The following is a 7513-nucleotide window of genomic DNA, read 5'->3' as shown; positions in this document are numbered from 1 at the left end:
AAATACTTTGTTGGATCTGTCTGTCTGTATCATGTCAGAAACTCTGAAACACTCTGAACTTCTTTAAAACACGGTGGATTTACTGATATGAAAGTGTCCAGCAGTCCATGATGGATTATTATAGAAAGATATCAACTTTAATGTAAATACACTGTTGTATATTAATACAGAAATTAGAATAAAACTTAAGATGTTGCCAAATAAATTATACAAGTTGTGAGATGACGTCATGAATCCTGATTGAGGAGTGACACCTGTGTGAGAAAAACAGAAAAAAGAAGACTCTCCCTGATCGGGTTAGCTGCCACGTTAAAAAATGCAGGAAGTTCTTCTGAACATGTCAGAAAGTGTTGAAGGCTGCTGATGAATGGAGATTCATGACGTCGTGGTGAACGTTGTTAAGTAAGCATTGGTGGTTCAGTGGTAGAATTCTCGCCTGCCACGCGGGAGGCCCGGGTTCGATTCCCGGCCAATGCAGAGTAACTCTTTTACCAACATCCAGATGTTAGAAACACAGTGCTGCTTGGAAAATACCCTGATAGATTCCAACACACTGTGACTTTGTGAAACAACCAGTGGAGCCCCCTGGTGGTCAGTAGAAGTGCAGCCCCTCTGAGCTGGTGGCAGACCAAGGCTTCAGTCTGCACACATCTTCCACATGTGATGGCACACACACTGTGTATTGTGGCAACATCCGTCCCCTCAGAGAGAATCTGCTCTTTAAGCCTCCTGTCGTTTTCACCCCCCGCCCCTTACTTTAGTGTTCCTGCTCTGTTTGATACGGTGGCCGGTAAGTGCAAAACTAAATGACAAAGTGCCAAACACTTTTACAAAGCGTGAAAATAATTTACATGTTGGGAAACATTTTTACATTTTATTCAACAAAATGACACAAGAAAAACACTTTTCCCACGGACAAAACAAATTGAAATTTTAGAAAACTAATTTACAAGTTGCGAAACAATTTTCCAAACGACAGAATTTTCCGGAAGGGGAATGTCCCAAATGCCGGAAGTGATCCAGAAGAAGATTGACTGTGAGCTCAAAAAGTTTGTATCGGTTTGTGTGGCTGGAAAACTTTGCAGAGTGAAAGTTTGTGGCAGCATGGAGTAAATGATGTTTTAGCCGTTTTGTGGAAACAACTTGAGCCAATTTACGCGGTTGTGTTTTCCGTGCGGACGATCTGTAGAATGTTTAACGTTGATGAACGGACCAGACGGAAGGAGCACGCGCACAGGAGACATCTAATAAACAGCCGGAAAATGCTAAACAAGCTAAGTGTAGCATCGCGCTAACTAGCTGAAGCCGCTGTCAGACATGCAGTGAATTAAATTGCACCGTTTCATTTTACAGCCAATCGTTGTCTTCACGGAATAGCAACGCGTTTAGTTAGTATGCGTTGCTAGTTTTTTATTTATTTATTTGTTAGGTTTTCAGTTATGCTAAATGCACAATTGTTGCTGATTGTTTTAGCTGCTGCTAACTTTCTGTTTTGATACGGAACTCCGTTCATTCCAGCAGAACAACCATGAACATCATATAAACAATTCATGGAGGACAGAAAGTCAAAGTCAAAAGAACTGTGGGCCGAAAGGAAACAGGTCCAGGTACGTGTGTGGATATATCTGTAAAATATGGAAGTAAATATATGCGTGTGTGAAATGAATGATATCTTTTTGTTATTTTAGCAGATAAACATGGATTGATGGCGCCACATGGAGCTGATTTAAAAGCTCAGAGAGGGAAAACACTCCCATTATATACAGATCCGGAGGTAGCAGCACCTGATCTACTGAAGCATGATGTGAAGTTTACACGGTGCAAACATCAGCCTGCGGACTCTTAAAAGGATGATTCCTCTCCAAACGCCATCAGGTTGGAACTTCGTGGACCTGGACAACTGTTTGGCTATCGGACGATGTGGCAGGTACTCAGACAAAAGTCCAATCTTCGAGTGAAGAGAGATGATGTGATGAATGAGAGAGCACGCAGAAGGTTTCTAAGAAGAAGCTGCTACTCAATGGGAGCGAACTGTATGTGGCATGCAGATGGTTCTGATAAACTGGCTCTCTCAGGACGCATGGATGGATTTTTTCACCTAAAGTGCTGTGGCTCCAATGTGGACCGACAAATAACAAGAAGCCAACAGTGATCGCTGAGAATCTCCTCTCATGAGACTGAGGACTGATTGTGGCACGGAGAATGGCATTATGGCTGCCATTCAGTCTCCCCTACGCCTCCATCATGATGACTGCTGCTCTGGGCCGTCCAGCCACATGTATGGCTCATCCACGAATAAGCAGCGTGTTGAATCCTGGTGGGCCATATTTAGAAGGGGAAGGTAAGTGGCCTTCATGAAGTCATTTCATTATGACGAACCTTTGATTTGATTTTTATCTGTATGTTCTGTCGCAGATGAACTCCTCTGAACATATATAATAATTGAGGCTGGGACTTTAACGCGTTCATTTCAATTCATTCATTACAAAGCCTTTAATGAATTAGATTTTTTTAATGGAGTCCCACTTCTACTAATAATATATATTTACTTCCGATTCTATCCATTTCTACAGGTCTCAGTTCTGGATGGAGTTGTTTGCTGGATACTTCAACGGGAGCCATGAGCATCAGTGCCTTCTGAGATGTTGCTATGGTGATGTTGGATGAGTGTGTGAGACTGTGGAACAGTCACAGGATTCACACTTCCAGAACAGTGTCATGTCCAATGAACTGTACTGCTGACCACACAGGTAACATTGGTGATGGATTGATATTTCTGTGTTTTCTTTTATTATTATATTGATTGAATATAAAATAATATAAATGCTATTTATTCTATCTAACACAGATTTGGCTCCACAGACTGGATTTGAGATTGAACCAGCTGATTTGGATGCTGTTCCAGAGGCGAGCCTGTCAATAGCTCCATGTGGGGACTCAAACATGCAGGAGGACTTTGACTTTGTTATGGAGCACAAACAACTACAGAAGCCAGAGAACTGGGAGTCTGCAACAGAACTGTACATGAAGCTGTAAGAAACTGCTCAGCTGTGAGTCAGTGAGAATTTTCCCTTCCACATTATCAAGTGTTTCCTCATTGGGGTTTCTGTCCTATTTCTATTTATTTATTTTTTAAATTAATTAATTTTTTTAATATACATGTCAAGAGCCATGAGATGACTGTGCTGTGATTTGGTATTAGACAAGTAACCCAGAATTGAATCAAATATTGCCATGACTGAAAAACATGCAATTTTTTTGTTTTAAAATAGTTTGGAAAAAACTCATCACCAATCTATCACAGATGCAATCAGAAGGAAATATTTGTAATTTTTTTATTGTTTGTCAACATAACATTTGCATTCCCATTGTTTCATTTCTTCAGATGAACAGGTACCAGAATCATTTGGAAACATCACAAGGAAAAGTGAATGACAAGCTAAGAAATCTGATTTGGAGTGGTGGAACACTGCAGTCTGTCTGAACACCAAGTGTCACAGCTTCATTTTTGCTGAGTTTGAAATCAATTGATAAAAATTATAGCAAAGTAATGAGTCCTATATTTTTGTAAGTATGGAATACAAAACCTCTTGAAATTTGTTTTGTCTAAAACTTAACAGTGAAAATCTTAACTGTGAGGGAAAACAAAAAAAGTTACAGTTACAAGTCCATGTGTGACTTAAACACAGTGTGTGAATCTAGGAGTGCTAATTTCAGTGTGTTTGAACATGTATATGGAACTGGGAATGGAGAGTCATCCAGGAACTCTATTCTTGGTGATGGTTCCAATCCGGACGGGGGAGGTGAAGTCAGCCCAGCTGCAAACATCAAAACATCCTCCAGAGACACAGCAGCCTGACCTTCTGCAAAGAAAAACCTTCAGTTATATCTTGGCAATGTTTTTTCTCAACAAAGTCGAAAAATAAATTGTGATTTACAAACCTTCACAATAAAATAAACAGTCCGCCCAGTAGCCCAAAGTTTGACTTTCTTTAAGTCTCCTGTTACTTCCTGATGGACTGAGGTCAGGTTTGAAGAGTCTCAAGTTCCAGACCAGTGAGTGGCTTTTCAGAGTGGCACAGGACAGGGGCCAGCAAAGTAGGCTGTTGCTGCAGTGCAGTCAGAAACTGAAGAGCTGAAAGACCATCTTTGAATCTAAAAAGTCACCACAAACATTGTTTCACATTTAAATGACCTAAAGAAACTTCAATGTTTTCTAAAATGACTATCCACCCAAACATATAGAAATGAGTAAAAATGGTTGTGTTGAACATTACTGATTTAAAGAAGAACTCTGTGTCTTGCTTTGCACTTGGCAGGGTAATTGTTACTCTACAGACTGCAAGAATTACGCACACAAACACAAGACTGGAATGACATGAGCACCTTTTGATTGGCATAAGACAGAGGAAGGGGAGACAGACATCACACAGCAATTATACTAAACTAAGGCACACATTCTGACACACTGACTCAGAGCTAAAAAATATACATTCTTAATAAACCACAGAGGGGGATGATGAGGCATTTCAAACTAAAATATCTTAAATACAAAAAAATAAAAATCACATCTTCATTACAAATATGATCTTACCTGTCAATTGCAGATGGGATGCGGTCAATAATGTACCATCGGAGGGAGTCTGACACGATTTCTTTCTTTTCTTCAACAGTAGCAACACGTCTCAGACAGCCTGCTGTCTGTAACATTGTGCTGCGTCTCATGATGCATTCTCACAGAGCATCCACTGAAGAAACATTCTCAATCTGAAAGACATAAAAAAAAAAAAAAGGACAGAAACACTCATATCAATAACTATGTACAGTGTGTTCTGTATCTTCTTGCCTATTTTTTATTCCACGACACAAGATTTAATTCTGACATAAACAATACATGAAGCCAATTCTGTGTATGTGATAAAACAGACTGCAGGAACAACATAATACTCTGTCCTACCACACCAAAGCTGACTCTCACCTTTTTCAAAGCTTTCCCTATTTCTTCATCAGTGATCGAATCAACTGTTGGCCCGAAAGATAATGAACAAGATCTTGTGACAGGAAATGCGGCCCCGGACCTCCATGCACCGCTGACACCACAATCATCTTTCCTGCCAGGTAGTATTCATCCTCCCTGACAGCTGTTCATGGATTTGAGATGAAACATGTTTTTGAAAAATAGTTCAAGCAACAAAGCGTATGTCATGTGATATATAAAGTTAATGATCATTAACCATTAGTGTTGTTTACATCTAACCCTGTTCATACCATTTGCATTGTACACCAAGAACTGATGTCCTTCTGGTCCATCAGAAATGGGCCGGTCTTTCAGATGTTTCATCAGTAGAGTTAAAAACTCATCTCGGCCCAACTGTGTCAATTCCTTCTTCCAAAACGGCAGCATCATCTGTGAATTTTACCAGCATGTCACAGGTTTCAGAATATGATGAACATCTTACAAATGCAAATATCTTTCCCATGTAATCAATAAAGTAAAATTTAAATTAATTGAGTTGTTTTTTTACTTACCCGTAGCAAGTACTCCTGACTGGATTTGTTTCAGGTGGATCCAGATCCTCAGTGTCAGATATTACTATCTGAAAAACAAATGAAAATATCTGAAACAACACACTGAAAGCAAAGAACATCAGGCTGCCATAATCTGCCTTAATACCTGTCCAGGCTGAGCTGTGGATGAATCTCTGAAACATGATAAAATTGATAAACTGATGAACTTTATGATACAGAGTATAACAGAGCTTTGAGTAACATTTAGAGGTAGAGAGGAACCATAAGATTTAAAAATAAGATTATTTTGTGATAAATTATATCACACGTATGATCATTTCTACCACGTTCATCACAATCACATCAACAACTTAAAGACAAATTACTTCTTTTGTAAAAACTAATACCTACCCTTTATCTTCAGGTTTGTGTTTGGGAGAACTGTGTTTTTTTGGTTCAAAAACCTGAGAAGAAAAGCACACAATTGTCAGCAACTTTAAGCAGCTTCCATTATTGTTACCTCACCACATACAGTATATATCAATGGTGAAAGGTTATCAGGGTGTCTGATTGGAATAGTAAATGCCAAATAATCAAGACTTGGTTCTTCGACTTAACACTTGAAACCAAATGCATATCCTATCAATAAATAAATAAAAACTGAATTAAAGTACAAACTGTATAAATGAACGTACCACAGTTTCAGCTGCATTGAATTCAGCTGTGCTCCTCGATGTGATGACAATTTCAGAATCAGAGTCTGATGTATCAACCTCTGTAGTAAAAACACATTATTAATTATGCTGCATCAGAATGAATAAATATGTAAAAATATTGAATGAACAGATCCACAAACCTCCTCTAAAGTGTGTTTCTAGGCAAATGAAAAAAGACCTCTGAACAGTCTGGATACAAAAGAAGGTCTGCTCCTTCATCCATCTTCTTGTTAAATGTTCTCATTTCTTGGACAGCTTGCTTCAGTAGATCAGGTGCTGCTACCTCCGGATCTGTATATAATGGGAGTGTTTTCCCTCTCTGAGCTTTTAAATCAGCTCCATGTGGCGCCATCAATCCATGTTTATCTGCTAAAATAACAAAAAGATATCATTCATTTCACACACACACATATTTACTTCCATATTTTACAGATATATCCACACACGTACCTGGACCTGTTTCCTTTCGGCCCACAGTTCTTTTGACTTTGACTTTCTGTCCTCCATGAAACGGTGCACTTTAATTCACTGCATGTCTGACAGCAGCTTCAGCTATTTAGCGTGATGCTACACTTAGCTTGTTTAGCATTTTCCGGCTGTTTATTAGATGTCTCCTGTGCGCGTGCTCCTTCCGTCTGGTCCGTTCATCAACGTTAAACATTCTACAGATCGAGTAAATTGGCTCAAGCTGTTTCCACAAAACGGCCAAAACATGCCATAAACTTTCACTCCGCAAAGTTTTCCCGCCACACAAACCGATACAAACTTTTTGAGCTCACAGTCAATCTTCTTCTGGATCACTTCCGGCATTTGGTACATTCACCTTCCGGAAGATTCTGTCGTTTGGAAATTTGTTTCGGGATTTGTAAAAGTGTTCTGCCACTTGTAAATTTGTTTTTTATAAAATATAAATTTATTTTGTCTGTGGTAACAGTGTTTTTATTATGTAATTTTGTTTAATAAAATGTAAAAATGTTTCCCAACATGTAAATTTGTTTCACGCTTTGTAAAAGTCTTTCGCACTTTGTAATTTTGTTTTGCACTTACCCGCCACCGTAGTTTCCGAGTTGCTCTAACTAAATCAGATCTGGTGTTCTGTCTTTACATGAGACAGGCAGGAAGTTGGACTTTCTAAAGCAAAGAGAATCCGGTTGGTTTTCAAAATAAAACTGCTGTCTGCAGGACGCCGCTGACCAGAGAGAGTTAACTTCTGTCACTGAGCTATTAAAGGTGGTGTAACTTCACTTCCTCCGTGGAAAAACAAAGAGAGAATAAAGTTATTTCCTCCC

General features: G+C 39.1%; 1 non-coding gene across 1 annotated transcript; it reads left to right on the top strand.

Annotated features, from left to right (window-relative positions):
• Positions 1-406: 406 nt before the first annotated feature.
• trnag-gcc (transfer RNA glycine (anticodon GCC)) lies at positions 407-477 on the top strand. Its single transcript has one exon. It is a non-coding gene; the product is annotated as a tRNA-Gly (tRNA).
• The last annotated feature ends 7036 nt before the right edge of the window (positions 478-7513 follow it).

This window comes from Echeneis naucrates, chromosome 2, assembly GCF_900963305.1.
Source record: "Echeneis naucrates chromosome 2, fEcheNa1.1, whole genome shotgun sequence".
NCBI lineage: Eukaryota > Metazoa > Chordata > Actinopteri > Carangiformes > Echeneidae > Echeneis > Echeneis naucrates.
This window is presented reverse-complemented; position numbering and strand designations above follow the sequence as displayed.